The sequence below is a fragment of the Lactuca virosa genome, chromosome 4 (genome assembly GCF_052849685.1).
Source record: "Lactuca virosa cultivar CGN04683 chromosome 4, Lactuca_virosa_CGN04683_v6, whole genome shotgun sequence".
Classification (NCBI taxonomy): Eukaryota; Viridiplantae; Streptophyta; class Magnoliopsida; order Asterales; family Asteraceae; genus Lactuca; species Lactuca virosa.
The window spans coordinates 472,204,796-472,229,131 of record NC_136429.1 but is presented as its reverse complement, the minus strand read 5'-3'; positions in this window follow the sequence as shown (position 1 = coordinate 472,229,131).

Genomic DNA, 24,336 nt, shown 5'->3' with positions numbered 1-24,336 from the left:
CTCAAAATCGATTTTCTCAAAATCCAACCATTGGAAACAATGATAGAAATCGATATGCAATGGCATTTCGTCCGAAATCAAATGTTGATTTTATCCCACAAAAGCCAAATTTTCCTAATCCCACAAGAAAACAAACTCTGAAAGTTTCGTGTGAAAAAGGGGTATCTGCTAGGAAAAAGATAGATCATTGGCTTGAAGGAAAAGGCAAAATGTATGAGTCAAGTAAATATTCTGAGGAACACATACACGAAGCCTATGAGAAGTATGTGAATACTTCGTAAAACGGGAGTTCATCATCAAAGGATTCGAATGTTTCAGTCAAAGCATGGAAACCGGTTGTAAAAGCAAAGGCTGATCCAACACAAACTAAGAACACGAAGGGTAATGTCAGTGTACATCCGAAACCATAGAAAACTTATGTTTCAGTTCCTTTAAATAATGATGTGGACTTAATTGATAGTCTCAAAACAAAAGTTTGTGATTGGGTTAAATGTTCTTCATTACATTCGATGTTTCAAACTAATTTCCAAGGACCCAAAAAGCCTTGGGTACCTAAAATTTTCCATTAATTGCAGGTACTATGTGACGAGCAATATGATCATAAATGGTATATTGATAGCGGTTGCTCTCGTCACATAACCGGGAAAAAGGAGAATCTACGTGATTTTCGAAGTCTAAAGAATGCTGGAGTAGTGAAGTTTGGGAACAATCAAAAGTGTCAGGTCAAAGGTTATGGCAAAATAATGAATGACAAGTTTATAGTTCAAAGAGTGGCGTATGTTGATGGTCTTCAACATAACTTGATAAGTGTTTGACAACTTGTTGTGGGCACTGGCAATCAAGTTCTTTTTAACGAAGAAGGAAGTATCATTTCGTATGTCAACACAAAAGAGATTTTGCTTAAATCAAAAAGAAAGGGTGATATGTTCACATTGGATATCAATCCAATTGTAAGAAAACCATCTGTATGCCTACTTTCGAAAGCTTCAATGGACATAAGTTGGTTATGGCATCGTCGATTATCACATTTAAATTTTCGCAATTTAAATAAGTTGGTACTTGATGATCTTGTTCGGGGCTTACCAGTTTTAAAATTTGACAATGATACCTTATGTGCAGCTTGTGAACAAGGAAAACAGCATAGGAAAGGTCATCCAATTGTGATAGATTCGAAAATTGTTGAACCGTTGGAACTTCTTCATGTTGACCTTTGTGGACCATCAACTGTTGAAACTATCAACAAGAAACGGTAGATTTTGGTAATTGTTGATGATTTTTCTCGATTCACTTGGGTGTATTTCCTCAGATTAAAATCAGAAGTCGCTCAAACAATGATTGATTTTATAAAGAAAATTGAGATGAGTTTGAAAAAGAATGTTCGAAAAATCAAGAGTGATAATGGCACTGAGTTCAAAAACAATATGCTGGATTCGTACTTAGTTGAGAAAGGAATTTCACATAACTTTTCGTCTCCATATACACCACAACAAAATGGTGTAGTTGAACGAAGAAATAGATCACTTTGTGAAGCAGCAAGAACTAGGTTAGCATATGCGAATCTTCCTTAGTATCTATGGGCCGAAGCGGTGTCAACAACATGTTTTACTCAGAATCGTTCCTTTATTCATCGACGTTTTAACATCACTTCGTATGAGATTATCGGTAACCGAAAACCAAATGTTAAATTTTTTCATGTGTTTGGATGTAGGTGCTTTATCATGAATCTCAAGTATAATCTTTCGAAATTTCAAGCAAAAGCTGACGAAGGAATCTTTTTGGGATATTCGCACAATTCGGTGGCATACAGAGTGTTAAACAAGCGCACACGCAAAGTTGAAGAGACATTTAATCTTACTTTTGATGATTATTATGTCAAACAAGTTGAAAAACAATTCGAAGAAAAATCAATTATTAATGAATCAACAAATGAAACTGAAATTGTGAGTTCATCTGATTTTGATTTTGATTTAATTTTTGGTATACCTGACAGGGCTGTGGATGCTGAAGTGAATGCAATGATAACAAACAATCTGAATTGTCTAAACATATTGATGATTCAGAAAACCTTCAACATATTGGTGATAGAATTTCAATAACAAATTCTCTAGAAGTTGGCAAAAGTATGCATAATAATCCAGTGGAGAGGGAGCACTTAGATTCGAATACTCTGGTTGAGGGGGAGCATTCTTTCGAGGGGGAGAATGGGAGAATAGTCGAAGATGTTGAGGGGAGCAACAGAATGATAATTCTGTCAAAAGTGGACATGATGATGACGATATGATAAGTCTTGATCAAAATGATGAATTTCACAAAATAAATGATAATCTTTCTGTTGCAGGATCTGAAAATGAAGAGTTGTACGAAGATGCACCTTTAGAATTTGATCCAGCATATCCACCTTTAGAAAAATGGACTAAAACTCATCCGAAAGATCAAGTCATAGGGAATCCTAAAGATGGAGTGTTAACAAGAGCTCAGATTCGTGCGAAGAATGAGGTATTAAATACTCATCAAGAATTTCGCATGTTCAATGTTTTCATTTCCAAAATTGATCCAAAGACAGTTAAGGTAGCAATAGAACACTCAGATTAGGTTGTTGCAATGCAATCTGAACTGGCTGAATTCGAAAGAAACAAGGTTTGGAGATTAATTCCTAAACCTGAAAATGTTTCAATTTTCGGGTTAAAATGGATTTTCAAAAACAAAACCGACAAAGATGGAAATATTGTACGATATAAAGCACGATTGGTTGTAAAAGGATATTCGCAACAAGAAGGTATTGATTATGAAGAAACATTTGCCCCTATTGCAAGACTCGAGGCTGTTCGAATATTTTTAGCTTATGCAGCTCATAAGGATTTCGATGTGTATCAAATGAATGTGAAATGTGCTTTTCTCAATGGAGAACTCGAAGAAACTGTTTATGTTGAACAACCTCCAGGTTTGGTAAATGAAATGCATTCTGATCATGTATAGATTTTAGATAAAGCTGTATATGGGTTAAAACAAGCACCAAGAGCATGGTATGCAACTCTTACCAGTTTCTTAAAACAGTCGAAACTTAAACAAGGATCAGTTGACCCCACGTTATTTCGAAAGAAAGTTGGGAATCATCTGATGCTTGTTCAAATTTATGTCGACGATATTATTTTTGGCTCTACTGACCCTGATTTATCTAATGAGTTTGAAAATTTGATGAAAAGCCAATTTGAAATGAGCATGATAGGTAAAATAAATAATTTTCTTGGCTTAAACATTTATCAAAGCAGAGAAGGCATTTTCATCAATCAGGAAAAATATACAAGGAATTTGCTCGAAAAGTTTGGATTGACAAATAGCACGAAGTTAAGAGTACCAATGGCGGTTGGCACAAGGCTATCACCTTCATTAGAAACGCCTGTGGTTGATCTTACATTATACAGGTATGATAGGTTCATTGCTTTATCTTACTGCAAGTAGACCTGATATCATGTTTTCTGTATGTAATTGTGCTAGGTATCAAGCAAATCCTCAAGAACCACATTTAACTACTGTGAAGAATATCTTTCGTTATCTCAAGGGAAGGATTTCGTTAGGATTGTGGTATCCTTCGAAAACACGATTTTTCATCCAAGCATTTTCAGATGCAGATCTAGGAGGGTGTACATTAGATCGAAAGAGCACAAGTGGTGGTTGTCAATTTTTGGATGGAAAGTTAGTTAGTTGGCAGTCGAAGAAGCACATGTGTGTTTCAATTTCCACTGCTGAAGCTGAATATGTTGCAGCGGCTGCTTGTACATCACAAAATTATTTGGATCCAGAGTCAGTTGCGAGATTATGCTGCGAATATGAAAAACATTCCATTGTACTGCGACTCTCAAAGTGTTATACGAATTTGTCATAATCATGTACAACATTCAAAAACGAAACATATTGCTCTTCGTTATCATTTATAAAAGATCATGTGGAAGATGGCAACATTGAAGTCCATTTTGTAAAAACAACTGATCAACTTGCTGATATTTTTACAAAATCTTTGGATAAAAAATCATTTGTTTGAATTTTGACAGGTTTGGGAATGATCGAAGCGAGTTCAGTTCCAGGAATGATTTCGAATGTATAACAAAGGAGTGCTATACAAATGTGTCGATTCACAGGCAATAATACTTCAGTCAGAGGTTACTGTTCATAGTAAACGCTTCGACACGCTTCGAATTCGACAATGTAAAAAAAAAAATTTCGTAAGTTTGTATCTTAGCTTTATTTTCGACAAATCAAAAATTCCAAAAATATTTTCTTTTGTTCATTATTTTCTTTTTCGAAAATTCACAAAAACACAAAAATATTTTCTTTCTGTTAGAAAAATCAAAAATATCAAAAATATTTTTGTTATTTTCTTTGATTTTCCTTTGTGCAGATTACACGAAAGTTTTACAAGGGGCATGTTTGCATTTCTATGGGAAGGTACAATTTCGTCAACTATGAACTAGTTAGATTGTCCCTAGAAGCATGCTGCACCATGTCGACCCAAGCCTCTGTAGACTCAATGTGTGTTTACGAAGGCTTTAATGAAATTTTTCATACGAAAATTTCTTCCCAAGTCAGGCCTATATTCACATTAGTCAATTGAACTACCTTACTCTTCTCACATGAGTTAAGAGTTTTCTGTTTTGTCCGAAAATAACAGAGGTACAATTCGTCTCTCAAAACCAATATTTTTCATCACAATGTTCTAACACCTTTCACACACAATGACATATGTCCGAGAGGTCATTGATCAAACCAATCATGACTTAGGCATGTCCAAAATCTATGTTAATGATCTAACATCATGAGGCCGTGATGGAAGTAAAACCCAAATTTCTATCTTCGTAAGGAATTGACGGGGAACTATGTTCCAGTTTTGACGAAACATTTGTTTCAGTACCATTTTTTCGAAATTCCAAATTATATTCATTTCGTATGTGCGGTCTTGATCAAACTATCGAAACCCACAATGTTTGTTTCCCAACAAGATCCAACACAAATTTTTTTTATGAATATGATTTCCATGTGAGTTTCGTTTGCTTTCCAAGTTACTGTCAAATTATTTCAAAGCATACTTATCCCTGACTACACTGGTCAAACAGGTAATTTCGGTTACAATTACTCACCTTATGTTTAGGTTGATATGTAATGAAATTCATTACGCTACCCACAAAGCCTGATAAAAGAAGCCCTTCGATACTTCTCTACAAGTATTCGATTATATGTCACGGGAAAATACACAAGCTGTTGGTTATATCTCTTGATGATTAACGAAGCAACCTTTGCCTGGGGTTTTACTGCTTTTGTGTCGAAATATTTTTTTTTGACATCACAGATCCAAATTTTTGTTAATTTGCTTCTTATCTAATTATTTGACACACTGCACTCATGAAATCCTTCAGGCTCTGAGTACTACCAACTCAGGCTGATGATTTCAAAAATCTAGCACATGACTTCGTCTCTAAACCCAAAGACGAAAGTGCTTTACCTCCATCCGAGGGTTGGTGACGATTACTATTCTATGAGGCTGTACGAACAGACTGTCTGATGAGACATTTTGTATTCAGTCCGGGTTACAAGGTGATGTGACAGTTACTTTTTGACGCATGGCAACTTTATCGGCAGACTGGTGCGACTTTCAAGGTGCCACGTCAGATCTCAGTTAATGCTTATCCCGCGTCAAATTCAAATTCCAAGGTTACATATAAAATGGGATTCAAGGGTTCTTTGTCAGTTTACGCACACAAAAGAAAAAAATTCTCTAATTCTCTCTGTTCTTCAAATCTTCAAACCCTAATCATGGCTGGTGCTAATTCTGCTTCCCGAACAACTGAGGACAACACTTCTCAACCAATTATGAAGATTCAAAGCACGAATTATCTAGTGGAAGGGGATGTTTCTTTATATCCTGAACTATCGCATTGAAGGGTTCTCTTCTTTCAAAGGCGATGTTCAATTCTTTTGCTGTACCACTTTCATGGCTTTCACAAGTAGGATCCACTGCTCCTTACAGCAAAGCAATGGATATAATCACTTTCCAACTGGTGAATGAAAAGAAGATTCGATTATCCAAGAAGATCTTTTTTCAGATTCTTGACATCCCTAATTCTCTAATCTTTACTGATCTTTCTTTTGCACAAGTCATCCGCATGTTCAATGAGATTGGTCATCAACCACCACTCACCAAGATCAGTGATTTTAAGAAGTCTAGTCTTCCAACTATTTGGAATATTTTGTTTGGAAATTTTCTCCGCTGCTTGACTGGTCGCAGTGTTGGTTTGGACAAAGGATGAATGGAGGTTTATGCCATGGTAGCAGGCTTGTACTATGATATTTCTGTAGACTACTCTACACAACTGTGAAAAGAATTCCAGAAGAGTGTTGAAAACACGAATCTTGTTCAAGGCATTTTGTGTGCAAGGTACTGGAGTTTAATCCTTGGATATTTTTATGAAAAAGAAGGAATTGCGGTGCCTGCTAATGAAGAGAAAGCTGAGTTTATGAAGTATCAGTTTCCAAAGGAGGTTTCTGATGATGCCAAGGTGTTCACACACGTTGCCAGAATTCCTGATGCAATATTGAGAAGGGTTGAGCCAACAAATTCTGTGTTGATTGAGTATTTGAAAACAATCAATCCTGCTGTGGAAACTGGAAAGTTATTGTCTAAGGAAGATGCTGGTCCTTCGAAGAAATCCAAACGTTCTACGAAGAATACAAAAGCTACACTTGAAAAGGCTCTGCACGAATCTACGAAGTCACCACAAAATCCTGAAAAACAAGAAGCAATTTTTTCGAATGTTGTGATAGTTTCGGTGGAACCTGTTACTGATGTTCGTGACAAGGAAACGATTCCATCTAAGTCTGGTGTTTTTCGAAGAATAACGAAGAAAGCTCATGGTTCGTCAAATGTTCGAAAACCACATGTTACTCATCAAGGGGTAATCATTCGAGAAGTTCCAGCTCCTGTTTCGCCTTCATCAAAGAAACGAAGAGCTGAGGATGTGGCTAAACATATCTCAACGAAGAAGAGAGAGCACCGAAAATTAGTCATAGAAGAGGCGTCGTCAGAAGAGAAGATAGTTCATGAAACACCCGAAACTATTTTTCCAAAATCAATTCCTGAGAAGACTGTGGTCATACCACCCGAAGTTTCGTTAACTGAGTCAATTCTTGAGGAGGTTCGAACTTGTCACACCCCAAACCAAGGATGGCGGAAACGTCCGGGGGTAGAGGACTTCATGTAAAGTATCACAACAACGAGTATAACAGTGTTCAAGGTAAATACAACCATCATAAATATAATTGAAAAGGTTACACCATAGTATATGTTTACATGTTTCAAAATCAATTACATTATGATGACAAAATAAACTGTTTGACGATTTAACGTCCCATCCTCAAAGTGCTGATGTTTTCCTGTTTCACTGATTTCCTGAGAATACAAGTAGTTTTGAAAAAAGTGTCAACAATTAAGTTGGTGAGTTCATAAGAGTTTTGTTTGAGAATGAAACCGTTTTCCTTGTAAAAGCGATAGAGTTTGATTTCCAGAAAATCCAATATTTTCTTTAGTAAATGTGAAATGAATGCTTCTAAGTTATGCGATAATGAACCCTAGAGGGACCCATAGATTCCTTCTATAATCGCCCAGTGTATATAAGTTATATAAAATTTAAGTTAAATAGACCGTTGAATATAATGGGTCTGCCCTAGGTCCACAACCAAACAAGGAACAGGAGATGAGGCGGGCCCACCAATTCTAAGTCGATTGTGACTAGATTCTTATATAACTCTAGCATATACACTTAGCAATTATAGCTGAAGTCTAACAATTGTAGATGAAATATAGTTTTAATATCATAAAAACTATTTTGTGTGAACCTGGTACTTTGTATTTGTACCCCTTTTTGGTACGAAACCGGTACTTTGTATTTGTACCCCTTTTCGTATGAAAGCCTGATACTTTGTATTTGTACCCCTTTTTGTATAAAACCGGTACTTTGTATTTGTACCCGTTTTTGTATGAAACCGGTACTTTGTATATGTACCCCCTTTTCGTATGAAAACTGATACTTTGTATTTGTACCCCTTTTTGTATGAAACCGATACTTTGTATATGTACCCCTTCTCATATGAAAACTGGTACTTTGTATTTGTACCCCTTTTTGTATAAGACCGGTACTTTGTATTTGTACCCCTTTTTGTATGAAAACCTTTTGTAATGTAAATGAACATAAACTATACCTATTATAGCCTATCACAATGTTTGTAATGTATATGCAACCTAACTATACCTATTATAGTTTACTATATTTGTTTGAGGTGTATAAGAACCCTTTTCTATGTAAGTCGAATGTATGTCAAAATATAACTATGTTCATCATTCTTGTTTTGTACTAATGGTAATGGTGGAGGATTCTTACACTTTAGTGAGTATTTATCTGTTATTTAATTATACCACATCAAGAAACACATGTAATATATGAAATCTTCAATATTAACACTTTGCCCAACAAGTTACAAAGTGTGATGAAAGTTATAAACTGTTATCTAGATTTTTACCTTTCTACACTGTTATAGAAAAATCCTAGAAAAATCATACGAAGTCGAAAACTGATTCCGTAAATTCTGAGAGTTCAAAAAATGTGTCTAGTTTATTCATAATTTTTATTATGATTTTTAGAAGTCTTTAACTTGTGTTAAAATGTTCATATTCACAGACTGGTCCGAATTTGTTTCTGAAATGATAGGCAGTTTTGTAAAAATCACCATAAATCGTAGAAAAATCGTATGGAGATGTGAAAATAGTCATTTTAAAGGTATGAACCTAAACTATTTTCACCTAATACAGTTTTGAAAAATAAAATGTTTAAGTTGACCGAAAGAGTCCGTGAATGGAGTTGAACTTTTCTGATGAAGGCTGTTAAATGAGTTTAGTTGTGTTCTTGGTGTGTTAACTTGTATTCCCCCCCCCCCCCCCCCTTTAAAACTTAAGAAAAACATGAAAAGATAGGGGTATGAACTCACCTTGAGTGATTTCAGTGGATGGATGATGGAGAAAGGTAGTGTTCAACTCAAGAACACTAAGAAGATGCCTTGAAGATTTGAAGATCTAACATGAATGTGATGATGTTTGCGTAAAATATCTATGATTTGAGTAGAAGGAAGTGAAATAATTATATGGAGGATGAATATACTTACCAAAAGTGAAAGAAAACTTGATGATCAGCCCTTGGGTCTCGAATTTGAGAGAGAGAGAAGTGAGAGAAAAGTGTGTGTTCTTTGGAGGAAAAATGAGAGAAATGAGATAAACTGTTAGGAAAGAGGATAGATTTCAGCCTTGACCAAGAGTATGGCTGGTCAAATGGTGGGGAAAGTACTCTTGAATGACCAGGTATGGTGGGGAGGGGTGTGGGCTGGTCATGGAGTGGGTATGGGAGGTTGCTTGTGTCATACACTAAGGCAAAGTCAACACTCCACCACAAGATCTTACTTAATAGATTTTATTCTTAAATAATGTTTTCCCTAAAAATATCCTGAATTTATGAATATATAGGGTCTTATATATCAAAATATAAGTTTGGGTGAAAATCCCTCGTCAAAATAATTAAAAACGGGCTAAAAACGGAGTCGGGGTCGAAAACCGGGTGAAAAACGCAAAATCCGAAGTCAGGAGGTGATTCCGGTCTTGGTCGCTGAAGTGGATCCGAAGGGAGAAGGGGTTGCGGTCCGAGCTGGTACCGCAGGCGGGTTCGGCAGGTAGGACCGGAGGCGTCTCGGATGCGGTGCTCTAGGTGGCTGCGGTCGGTGGCTGCGGCTCGCTGGCTGGGGCTGCTCAAGGAGACTCCGGTCCAAGGAGGGTTTGGCCCCTATAGGGGGACTTCGGCCCTAAAAGGCTATTTTCCAATGCATCGTCCCGTTTCGAAGGGTTTTTCACCAAGTCAAGTGTCGGGATGCCCCAAATGATTACAAAAAGATCAAAAGAGGTTTTGAGAGAGATTTGGGAGAGATTTGACATACTTGGAGAGATTTCACATACTGGGAGAGATTTGGGAGAGATTTCACATTCTTGGAGAGATTTCTCATACAGAGAGAGATTTGGGAGAGATTTCACATTCTTGGAGAGATTTCTCATACAGAGAGAGATTTGGGAGAGATTTCACATTCTTGGAGAGATTTCTCATACAGAGAGAGATTTGGGAGAGATTTCACATTCTTGGAGAGATTTCTCATACAGAGAGAGATTTGGGAGAGATTTCACATTCTTGGAGAGATTTCTCATACATAGAGAGATTTGGGAGAGATTTCACATACTTGGAGATATCTGGGAGAGATTTCACATACTTGGAGAGATTCCTCCTACTTAGAGAGTTTTGGGAGAGTTAGAGTGAAAGAGATTGGGAGAGACTTCTTTTGTGACCTTTTTGAGTGTTTGGCTTCCCAACGCAAGGTTTGTACACCCCGTTAAGTCTCGTTATGACTGTTATATGCCCCCGCGGGTTAAGGAATAATGTTTTATCGAGTAGTTTCATCACTTACCCTTATTAGGGTTTAGAGTTTCCGAACACGTGAAAACTCTAAGTGATACTTTGTATTAAGATTGCGAGTTGTTCGATAAGAAACATAATGGAAACCCTAATATACAAGGGTTCGATGAGTTGACCGGTTTGACTTGTTGACTTTAGTTGACTTTGACTTGGCCAAAATTGACGGTTGTCACATCATCCCCCCGTTAGAAAGAATTTCGTCCCGAAATTAGCGTTTCGACTGGGACTTCAAGAATTTGGAAGAAATATGGGGGAACTTTTCGTAGTATAAGAAATTGATTATGGTGGGGAACAACCCGCTTGATGTTAAATGACGACCTTGGAATTTCTTATTGTAACTTGAGCTGAGTCGATTTAAAAGGAGTTATTGTTTTGGAATGATAGTGTATTCAATGTGTGCCTTTATGATCTCCGCTCTATACTTGGTATTACTACTTCGAATATTTTATAATGAAGTTAGCGAGTTCCAGCATTACGAATGTTTCAACAATTTGTGATGAAATTTGCATTATAAGTCCTACTAGTTCTTTTATAGTCGCTTGGTGTAAACTAGTCGTATATCATTAAGATTGCAAGGGCATTCGGATGGGTGACCCCGCCTTAAGCCCACAACCAAACAAGGAATAGGGAATGAGGCGGAATCACACATTCTAAGTGCATAGAATCTTAATGATATAGGACCATAATGTTTACACTAGCCATCATAGATTCACTAGTAAAAACCCTGCGTTTTTATATAGGAGATAAGACTTATTTGGGTTTTGTCGTGGTCTCGAGATTTATGGTTGGTATACTTTAATTGATGCTAGTTTTAGTAATAAAAGAAATTTAGAATTTAAACGTCGATGTTAGAAACACGTACTGATATTTACGGGCGGTTCCGGGGTGGTCTCTCCCGCGGTGATCGCAAGCACCCTTCCACCATCACCATCATTTTGTGCTCTTGGGCAGTCCCTTTTAAAGTGTCCCGTTTCGCCGCACTTGTAACAGGCTGGGCTTACTCCAAAGCCAGGGACCTGGTTGATGGGTCGTGCTGGTGCCTTATAGAAACGGACAGTGTGCCCCTCTCTGTTATAATTTTTGCAATGCATCTTTCGGCAAGCCCCAATGTGATGGAAGTTACACTTGTTGCATTTCGGAAGGGTTCCAACGTACTGTTTTATGGGCGCTGGCGTGGCGAGGGTTGTGGCAGCATGAACAGCAACGCTCTGTTGCTTCTTAGTGAAGTCCTAGGCTGGCTAGTCCTTTTTGTTGTCGCAGAACTTCCTTTTGTTGTTTCCTCCTCTTGCTTGATCAGGGGTGGTTGTTGCAGCGTCATGGCTGGCACGATGGTCGATGAGTTGTTGTGCCAATTCCTTGGAACTCTCAAAGGTAGTTGGTCTTGAGGCCAACCGACTATCTTGAATTTTGGAGGACAATCCCCAGAGTTATCGCTCCAACTTTTTGTCTTCCGAGGTGACCATAGCGGGACAAAGGAGTGCTAGATCACAGAATCGGGCGGTCTAAGTCGCAATGTCAGAGCCTGTCATTTTGAGGTTCCACAGTTCTTGCTCTAGCTTTTGCACCTCGCCCCTTGGGCAATACTCTTTCAGCATCCTTGCCTTCAAGTCCTCCCAACTCATCGAGTTAGCCACTGCAAGCGTCAGTGACTTAACGTGACCGTTCCACCAAGTAAGGGCCCGTCCGGAGAAAGTGCGAGCTGCGAACTTGACTTTGATCACTTCAGGGCACGCACAGATCTCGAAGACAGACTCGGTCTTTTCGAACCACTGCATCAAATCGATGACTCCCCCGCTGCCATTGAATGAATCGGGTCTGACATTGGTAAAGTCTTTAAAGGAGCATTCTCTAGAACGCCCTTGGCTATCTCCTTGAGTGGAGTTATTAGTACCGCTCCCTGTCTGTCCTGCACCATCAGTGCTGATTTGGGACATAGCAGCTGCCACCGCGGCCGTGACCGCAACTTGGAACATAACAGGATCATATTGGGGAGGCGGCGGTGGTGGATTTGCTTGCGTTCCGCTAGTGCGTTTAACAGACCTTCGAAGCGGCATCTTTCTGTTATAGAATTTCAAAGACGTAATGAGTACAAGTCTTTTGGTAATGGTTATTAGTTTTTAAGTATAGCATTTCCTTATTTTTCGAATGTGGAAAACAATTCATACCAGAGGTCTATATAAATAAACTTATGAACTTAGTAGAAATGACTCGAATGTAATCTTGTGATTTGTTCCATGCCCGATCCACTCCTAAGATCACCCAATGTATACCAGTTGTATGTAATTAAGGTCCAATAGGCCTTTGAACTTAATGAGTCTGCCCTAAGCCCACAACCAAACAAGGAACAGGACCTAAGGCGGACTTACCATTTCTAAGCCGATCGTCTCTTAATTACACTTAACCTTGAGGTATACATTAAGTAATCTTAGAGTTACCATGGGCAAACCGTTTGTAATAACAGGTTATGAAATATGTGGTAAACTCCCATTGAAATGAAATGCATGTCAATTTATATTGATATACTTTTTGGTTATATCTTTACCGTTTATATATACACGTATAAATTTCGCACTTTACTGAACTATTCTCGGTGTTTCTGCTAACGTCCCTGAGGCAGAGTTATGGTAGTGGATAGAAGTGGGTTTTGCACGGGCGTTAAGATTTACCCATCACGTTGCTCGTGCGAGAATAGGGGTAGAAGAGATAATTAATAGACGTCTAATCCAATAATTACTTATAGGGGGTGATCCTTATTAGTCACGTCTATAATTACATAGTGCATACCAGTTATACATAACCTGAGATAGAATAGACCTTCGAATAAACGACTATACTCTAAGTCCACAACCAAACAAGGAACAGGAAGTAGAGCAATAGACATAGATTCTAAGTCTATAATATCTTTGACTATGTATAACCTTGGCGTATGCACTTAGTCATTATAGACCTACTAATAGGGGTCTTTAGTTTTCACATAAGTTGGTTATAGTATCACAAAATACTCCTATAGTATTTTAATGTTTGATCTATGTTTTTCAATGCTTGTTTGTAGATAGAATTGGTAAGTTTTTAGACTTGTTGCAACGCCACAACCATTCCCGGGCATATGCTAATCACTTCTGGGTCAGACATAGTTGATCAGGCTATGTCATTCCCAGACCTGACCATACATCCCCAAGCCTACTTGTGCCGTTCAACAATCACAACTTTTGTTTTGTTCTAGAATGATGCTGACCTTAGTATGTATGCATGCATGTATACTTTTAACAAGAAACTATTTATTTCTAAAAGTATAGTTATTTGAAAAATGTTAAATCAGAGACCTTAGTCCCAATGCATTTATAGTTTGTACATCTTATGTGGTTCGATATACTTAGTTCACTATAAACAATGCTCTGATACCAATCTGTCACACCCCCAAACCAAGGATGGCGGAAACGTCCGGGGGTGGAGGACTTCATGTAAAGTATCACAACAACGAGTATAACAGTGCTCAAGGTAAATACAACCATCATAAATATAATTGAAAAGGTTACACCATAGTATATGTTTACATGTTTCAAAATCAATTACATTATGATGACAAAATAAATTGTTTGACGATTTAACGTCCCATCCTCAAAGTGCTGATGTTTTCCTGTTTCACTGATTTCCTGAGAATACAAGTAGTTTTGAAAAAAGTGTCAACAATTAAGTTGGTGAGTTCATAAGAGTTTTGTTTGAGAATGAAACCGTTTTCCTTGTAAAAGCGATAGAGTTTGATTTCCAGAAAATCCAATATTTTCTTTAGTAAATGAGAAATGAATGCTTCTAAGTTATGCGATAATGAACCCTAGAGGGACCCATAGATTCCTTCTATAATCGCCCAGTGTATATAAGTTATATAAAATTTAAGTTAAATAGACCGTTGAATATAATGGGTCTGCCCTAGGTCCACAACCAAACAAGGAACAGGAGATGAGGCGGGCCCACCAATTCTAAGTCGATTGTGACTAGATTCTTATATAACTCTAGCATATACACTTAGCAATTATAGCTGAAGTCTAACAATTGTAGATGAAATATAGTTTTAATATCATAAAAACTATTTTGTGTGAACCTGGTACTTTGTATTTGTACCCCTTTTTGGTACGAAACCGGTACTTTGTATTTGTACCCCTTTTCGTATGAAAGCCTGATACTTTGTATTTGTACCCCTTTTTGTATAAAACCGGTACTTTGTATTTGTACCCGTTTTTGTATGAAACCGGTACTTTGTATATGTACCCCCTTTTCGTATGAAAACTGATACTTTGTATTTGTACCCCTTTTTGTATGAAACCGATACTTTGTATATGTACCCCTTCTCATATGAAAACTGGTACTTTGTATTTGTACCCCTTTTTGTATAAGACCGGTACTTTGTATTTGTACCCCTTTTTGTATGAAAACCTTTTGTAATGTAAATGAACATAAACTATACCTATTATATAGCTTATCACAATGTTTGTAATGTATATGCAACCTAACTATACCTATTATAGTTTAGTATATTTGTTTGAGGTGTATAAGAACCCTTTTCTATGTAAGTCGAATGTATGTCAAAATATAACTATGTTCATCATTCTTGTTTTGTACTAATGGTAATGGTAGAGGATTCTTACACTTTAGTGAGTATTTATCTGTTATGTAATTATACCACATCAAGAAACACATGTAATATATGAAATCTTCAATATTAACACTTTGCCCAACAAGTTACAAAGTGTGATGAAAGTTATAAACTGTTATCTAGATTTTTACCTTTCTACACTGTTTTAGAAAAATCCTAGAAAAATCATACGAAGTCGAAAACTGATTCCGTAAATTCTGGGATTTCACAAAATGTGTCTAGTTTATTCATAATTTTTATTATGATTTTTAGAAGTATTTAACTTGTGTTAAAATGTTCATATTCACAGACTGGTCCGAATTTGTTTCTGAAATGATAGGCAGTTTTGTAAAAATCACCATAAATCGTAGAAAAATCGTATGGAGATGTGAAAATAGTCATTTTAAAGGTATGAACCTGAACTATTTGCACCTAATACAGTTCTGAAAACTAAAATGTTTAACTTGACCAAAACAGTCCGTGAATGGAGTTGAACTTTTCTGATGAAGGCTGTTAAAAGAGTTTAGTTGTGTTCTTGGTGTTTTAACTTGTATTCCCCCCCCCCCCCCCCTTAAAACTTAAGAAAAACATGAAAAGATAGGGGTATGAACTCACCTTGAGTGATTTCAGTGGATGGATGATGGAGAAAGGTAGTGTTCAACTCAAGAACACTAAGAAGATGCCTTGAAGATTTGAAGATCTAACATGAATGTGATGATGTTTGTGTAAAATATCTATGATTTGAGTAAAAGGAAGTGAAATAATTATATGGAGGATGAATATACTTACCAAAAGTGAAAGAAAACTTGATGATCAGCCCTTAGGTCTCGAATTTGAGAGAGAGAGAAGTGAGAGAAAAGTGTGTGTTCTTTGGAGGAAAAATGAGAGAAATGAGATAAACTGTTAGGAGAGAGGATAGATTTCATCCTTGACCAAGAGTATGGCTGGTCAAATGGTGGGGAAAGTACTCTTGAATGACCAGGTATGGTGGGGAGGGGTGTGGGCTGGTCATGGAGTGGGTATGGGAGGTTGCTTGTGTCATACACTAAGGCAAAGTCAACACTCCACCACAAGATCTTACTTAATAGATTTTATTCTTAAATAATGTTTACCCTAAAAATATGCTGAATTTATGAATATATGGGGTCTTATATATCAAAATATAAGTTTGGGTGAAAATCCCTAGTCAAAATAGTTAAAAACGGGTTTAAAACGGAGTCGGGGTCGAAAACCGGGTGAAAAACGCAAAATCCGAAGTCAGGAGGTGATTCCGGTCTTGGTCGCTGAAGTGGATCCGAAGGGAGAAGGGGCTGCGGTCCGAGCTGGTACCGCAGGCGGGTTCGGAACGTAGGACCGGAGACGTCTCGGATGCGGTGCTCTAGGTGGCTGCGGTCGGTGGCTGCGGCTCGCTGCCTGGGGCTGCTCAAGGAGACTGCGGTCCAAGGAGGGTTTGGCCCCTATAGGGGGACTTCGGCCCTAAAAGGCTATTTTCCAAGGCATCGTCCCGTTTCGAAGGGTTTTTCACCAAGTCAAGTGTCGGGATGCCCCAAATGATTACAAAAAGATCAAAAGAGGTTTTGAGAGAGATTTGGGAGAGATTTGACATACTTGGAGAGATTTCACATTCTGGGAGAGATTTGGGAGAGATTTCACATTCTTGGAGAGATTTCTCATACAGAGAGAGATTTGGGAGAGATTTCACATTCTTGGAGAGATTTCTCATACAGAGAGAGATTTGGGAGAGATTTCACATTCTTGGAGAGATTTCTCATACAGAGAGAGATTTGGGAGAGATTTCACATTCTTGGAGAGATTTCTCATACAGAGAGAGATTTGGGAGAGATTTCACATTCTTGGAGAGATTTCTCATACAGAGAGAGATTTGGGAGAAATTTCACATACTTGGAGAGATCTGGGAGAGATTTCACATACTTGGAGAGATTCCTCCTACTTAGAGAGTTTTGGGAGAGTTAGAGTGAAAGAGATTGGGAGAGACTTCTTTTGTGACCTTTTTGAGTGTTTGGCTTCCCAACGCAAGGTTTGTACACCCCGTTAAGTCTCGTTATGACTGTTATATGCCCCCGAGGGTTAAGGAATAATGTTTTATCGAGTTGTTTCATCACTTACCCTTATTAGGGTTTAGAGTTTCCGAACACGTGAAAACTCTAAGTGATACTTTGTATTAAGATTGCGAGTTGTTCGATAAGAAACATAATGGAAACCCTAATATACAAGGGTTCGATGAGTTGACCGGTTTGACTTGTTGACTTTAGTTGTCTTTGACTTGGCCAAAATTGACGGTTGTCACAGAACTTCAGGCATCCCTACACACGTATCTAATACGGATGTAAATGTCAATATGGGTGAAGGAAATATGGATAAAGAAATTGTTGTTTCTACTCAAGGTATTCCTACATCTACTAATACTTTTGTTTCTTTACCACCAGTCATTGTTCCTATTTCGACCACTACCAATTCACCAACTTTTGAAACCATTCTTACTCAACCAATCACCAATTTGTTCTCATCTCAATCCACTGATCCACCCAAAATTGATTCACCTGTTTAAGGTTCACCTATTGTTGAAACTGATAATGAAAATGAGGGTTTTGGAGGAATGTTTGATGCATTGGAGTTTGATGAGGAAGAAGTAAACTTTCCTGATCATATGTTGATTACAATGAAGCAATTCAAGATTCTGAACAAGAAATTGAATACTATTATTCAATCTCAAGCAGATATGGGGGGAAGTACGTCTGTTTCAAGTTTGGAAGTTGACAGTATGTTAAAATCGTTCGAAGCAAAGATGGTGAGTAATGTTTCTGGGATAGTAAGAGACTCGGAGTCTATAATTTTGGAGAAGGTTGATCACAATGATCAAAATAATAAGTTAAGAGTGAATTCTCAGTCTTCGAATTTTATGGGGGAGGTGAAACAATTAAAGCATTTGGTGAAGGAAAGGCATGTTTTATTTGTTCAAGATGTTAAGAAGGTCAGGGAGGATGTCAATTCGCTAATTCAAGAACTTCGTGATGACATGATCAAAGAGATTGCAGTTGTTCAACAGGATTATGCATCTCTTAATAAAAAAGTTGACATTATTTGTGATGCTGTAACCAAATATGTCAAGTTGTATGAAAGTTTGAGTCCTCAAATTACTCAACTTTCTACAACGGAGAATGAAAGTTTCGTGGAGGTTATATCTTTACTGAAAGAATTAAAAGACTTGTCAGTTCAGCCTGTTCCATCTTTGATCATAACTCCTGAATTTTTGTCTCAGAAGTTTACATAGTTCGAAGCTGTTTTACACAAACAGTTGGCCCCTCTTTCCCGAATTTCAAGCCTTCTACCAACAACAGATGCCCCGCCTGTTTTCATAGGGTGCAAGGGGGAGAAAAGAAAATTGGTGATGTGAAGGCTGGTGGTGAAGCTTCGCATGAAGATGCAAAGGTTGTTCGAAAAGTGTTTTCTTCGAAGATTCCAACAACAAAACCAATAATTTCAACTGCTGGGTCAGTTACTTCAACAGTGGTTACTACAATACCAATTACAAGGCCAATTTCGAAAGGAATTGTTATTGGTTCGTCTGATGGGATTGGAAGTAGTTCGAAGCCTAAAGAAGTTATTGATGATTCTTCAATCAAAGACAAAGGGAAACCAATTTTGATCGAAAAGTCAAAAGAAGAAAAAAAGCTGAAGCTGAGGCTGAGATTGAAAAGTTACGAATAGTGCAGAGCATAATGCGACTTTGTGCAAAAGATCCACCCGGAATGAATAAAGGTGATCCTGCGAAGCATTACACCTATGAAACGATAGAATCGAAAGTTGCATATAATCATATGTATGCTTTTAAGAAAAAGCCAAAGCAGAGCTATGCAGTTGCCAACTCAGATATGAATCAACTAGATTTTCATATCAACGAGATGATGTTCATCATGGCTCAGTACAAAATTGCTGAGAAGTTTGACAATGATGATGAGTATACATACATGAAAATCAGGTTTCATGTTGTACTTGGGAAACTTCCAGAGGAAGTATGGTCACTTGTGAAGATAAAGAAGGTGATTAGTATACAGAGGGATATTTTGTTTGAAAATATGATGCAGAATCTTCGATTTTTTGTTTCAAGGGCAAATGGTCAAGTATGTGATTTCTCAGTAGCTGATTTTCCGTTAATGAACTTGTATGATCTTATACAAGTTGCACTGTTGTTAAAGGATAAAGATGCTTCATATCTTACAGAAAATGATCCTGAAGTGTTTCGTCCTAGGCTTGCTCACATCAAGATATTCATAGATAACTACTATGACTGTCTAGCTCTTACTGATGTGGAGTTAGCTACTGCGAAGGGAATGGAAGTGAAAGTTAAAATGGATATGCCGAAGACTCAGGCTGAGTTAAAGAAGTTTGTAGATGGGGAGATCTGCTTAAAGCCATTTGGAATGGTCTTCGCAGGAAAGGACAAGAATGGGAAGGCAAAAAGACTCTTGTTCCAGACCAACGAAATCGAAAGATATACAACATCACAATATACGAACTTTATTGTTCGTATGAATAATTGTTCGAAGAATAATGTTGGTGACAAGAAGGAGCTGAAGAAGATTATTTCATGGTACTCTGAAATGTGAAGGGTAATGATGTATGCTATACATATTCTCTTGAACTGAAGGAGTTCGACATTATTACAAAGGGGGAGAATGTAAGGGTCAAATTTAGTTGTAATATGTCGAAGCCTTTTGTACCCTTCGAATGTTTTGTAATATATTTACTAAGGTGTATTTTCATACGAAGATTAATTGTCTAAGCCTTAGTATTTTTTGTATGCTTTCATTGTTCCTATAAATATGGAACTTTACTTGAGTTAGATAAGAGTCCTTTTACATAACCTGTCTATTTTTCTCTGTAAATGTTGAATGCATAATAGAGCTGAAACCAGATTATATTTACATCGTGTGTTCAATCTTCATTCGTTTTACTTTGATTTGATTCATACTTGATTCCACACTTCTTCATAACTCCCAGATCTGATTAGATGTCCCTTAGCCTACTTGTGTTGTCCAACAACCGCAATACTTTTGTTCTGTCCTAGTGACACTGATTTTAGTATGAATGCAGCTATGTATACTTCGGTTAAATATTTTATTATTTAAAAATATAAACTCTTGGTCAGAGTATTTTAATCCTGTTGTGTTTATAGTTGTATATCTTTTAAGGGTTGATATACTCAATTCACTATAAACAAAGCTCTGATACTAATCTGTCGCACCCCCAAACCAGAACGGCGGAAACGTTCGGGGGCGGAGGACGTCATGTATAGTATCATATCAATGCATAATAGTAAACAAGCAACAACATCATCCATTGCATTAATAATATAATTTAATACAAGTGTGTTATGTGTATAGTTTGATAGACACCAAAATATGAATCAAAAAAAAAAAAGACGAGTCTTGTATATGCTCCGTCTTCTCAAAACCTGGTCCAATGTACCTGTCTACTGGTGACCTGAGAATACAAGTTATTTTGAAAGAGTATATCAGTATTTAAGCTGGCGAATTCATAAGTATTTAGTGTCAGTTGTTGTATATGTTTGAAAATGTTTGTTTGTAAACGTTTGTTTGTAAATGTTTGTTTGTAAATGTTTGTATCTCCTAGAAAATCCTATATTTTCTACTTTAACTGAAATGTAGTCTTCTACCAAGACACGACTGTTCTTTATGTTTGTTCCTTTGTAAAAGTGAGTGTTTTTCCCAAAAACTGACTATCATTTACCAAAAATATAGTTTACATTACCGTTTATGTCAGAAGATCACAAATTGAATGTAATGGGAAAATAATAAAGATGTACTTGTAGTATTTGTATATAGTAACTACCGTTATACTAACTACCTTAAAACAATTTATTTAATTAAGGTAAAATGTGATATAGTTGTAACCATGATTGATTGACTAATAAAACACGATGTTCGAAGACATCGAAATGGTATGACATTCGTCACCTGTAGACCTGCAGGTCCCACTGTAGCTAGCAGCAAGGTGTAGGATAGTCAGTCCCGTATAGACCTATACACAAATTCACGCTCTCCCTCCAGGAGACTCTGGTTACAAAACATGACACAACAGTATATTGCCATGCCATGAAGTAGTGGCTCACATTAATGTTATAGTGTTCTTGTATTTGTATAGTGTGTTCTCCTGGTTCTAGTGTATTTTATATTCTCGTTGTATAGTGTAGTGTATGTTCTCTTTGATTCTCATTATCATATGTTCTCTTTGTTTCTCATCATAGTATGTTCTTTCTGTTTCTCATTATAGTAAGTTTGAACTGACTCATGTATGAACTGACTCTTGTATGTTTCATTGTACTGGAAATAGTGAGTAGTGATCCTCTAAACTATACCTATTATAGTTACTAGTAATGTTGTTTGAGTGACTGAGTATGTTTGTACACCTTTGCTACCTAAAGGTGTTGAACTGATGTAAGAACTTTTATATCCATAAATATATACATAATATATAGCTAATATTCAAACGACACTCGGACAAACAATCGGATACCCTAAGTCCACAACCAAACAAGGAATAGGAAATAAAGTGAGTTATCAGTCCTAATCCCTTTCAACCTTACTCATATAACTATATCTATATATACATGATTTTGATAATATATAAGTTTAAAAGAGTTTGATATAGAGTTTAGCATGTAAAAGAGGTTTAAACATAAAAGGAATTTTAACCATTTGAATGGTTATAGATGACTTGATGTCAGCTTTCAAAAGGTTTTGAAATCGTTTGTTTGATAACACAGTTTTGAAGTATAAGAAATCCACTAGTTTGATACTTATTAATCACATGTGATTGATACAATAACTATAATGTTTAAACTTGTATTCCCCCCCCCCCCCCCGCCCCCCGTGATACTTATTAGTGAGTGATTCGAATGTAAAATCGATATAGGATGCTAAGTGTCAAGTGAAGCCTTGAGCACAAATGGATCCTATTAAGCATATAATGACACATATATGTATATAATTAGTGTATATAACAACTTATCATGATAGGGAACCACCTTAGGGACTAGGAACCACTTGGATTGAAGTGTTACAATCACATGTGATTGTACTAAAGGGGTTTACGGCCACACATGGGGGTTTACGGCCTTGATGTTTACGGTCAAGGTGTTTACAGCCAAGGTGTTTACGGTCAATGAAGATCATGAGGAGGGTTTACGGCCAAGGGAGATGCTCATGGCCGTAAACTCTTATTGTTCTTGGGAAATGGTTGTTTTCAGGGGTGTAAGTTAAGAGCTTCTATAGGATAACTAGCATATGGAAGGATACTTACGTTTTGAAGCTTGAAGGGGGTGTTCACGGTCCAAGAACTAGTAGGTGTTCTTGGTGTAAGTGATGAAGATTAGAAGATCTAACCAAAAGAGATAATTTCATGGATGAAATCATAGAGGTTTACTAGATTAAGCAAGGTACCAACTAACAAATGGAAGAAACACTTACATATTTGAAGATCAAGATGAAAACTCTTGATGATAGTTGAGAGAGAATCGAGTTTCTTGAGTTGGAAGTGTGAGAAATGAAGAAAAGTGAAAGAATATCACACATACGGGCATGAGTTCACGACCACCTTGAGTTTACGGCCGTAAACTCATTTTTGCTGCCGTAAACTCCTCTTGATGGAGTTCTTGGCTCGAATGCAACACGATGAATTTAAGTTAACTCATCCCTAAACCCAAATCATGTATGTACTAGGCTTAGAACACTCAAACAGAGCCTTAACAATTCTAAAAGATAGCAGAAACAAGTCTAACTGTGATCGAATTGAATGACTGTACAAGATAGAAATTTCGGGGGGTCACATTATTTCTCCTTGGTTATATTTTACCAATTTTAGTTATTTAAATTGATATTATAAAGTCCATACCAAATTTTATGGATTTTTAGGTATTAGAGTTTATAAATTTGAGTTTTTTAGGGTTTTTAGGGTCGTGAGATTTAATAAATATTTGGATATCAAAATAAATTGAATTATTTGAGATTTCAATTTATGTTAGAGTTTCGTAACTCTTTTCTAGTTAAAAATAATGTTTGTAATTTATTTTTATCGATTTATTGGCATTCTATGTAGTGGTTTCGAGATTCAAGCGAAATTGAGGAATCGAGTATACTAGTCCTAGTCTTCAACTTTGACTTAAGTTTCTATGAGACTTTGACCTAATTTATACTTTGAAGTCAAGTGCATGATGTGTGTATATGATTCATGAAAAGGTGTTCGAGTCAATGAGTGACCCGAATATGGATAGTCTCTACAGTTAAGTAGTTGTACAATTCACATACCAATGTGAAATCTAAGTACACTATCCTTTGATCCTACTAGTTTCCAAGTTTCTAGTAGGTTATAACTTAGCTTCTAGTTACTAAGTCTAGTATGTGTCGTGCCAATATGTGCAACTAAGTTTAGTCAAATCTAGAACCGACTCAAATTTTGACGTTTGTCACAACATTGCTCCCCCTAGTTTTGACATTTATATGGACTATCTTTTGTTTCTCGTCATTCAACTTTTTAATTTCTCATAGAAGAAAATGATCCAACCATAAGATGCTTGTTAGAATCCATCAATGGACTTCTCAAACCTACATATCTTTCACATCCATCTTGTTTTGAATATATGTGTGTTCGTATCCATGCTTGTTATGTTTTGAAGATATACATGATGGGTTTTGCGCATTCTAACACTCCTAAGTGTACATGCAACCCTAAATACCTTGGATCTATGTTTTCTCTATTATACATGCAATTATGAACTTTCCAAGGTATTACCCTATCTGGCATACAATACTTGATACTTGGGTAATCAAATGGATAGAATACATACCTTTTTTTGATGTAGCTTGTCTCCATGAAGCTTGAGTTCCTAGTGCCCCAAGTGTGACACCTCAAATGGTTCACACAACACCAAATGCACATGGAATGACTTGAGAGAAATGGAACACTCCTTGAAATCGTCTAGCCCTCATATTCACACATTAGTGCACGATTTCTTGAGCCATGGGATTCTTTTATATGGTGGCTATTAGAGTTACACCATGTAACTCATAACTTTACCCATTCCTTATGCTCCATGGATTTTAACCTCCATGGAGT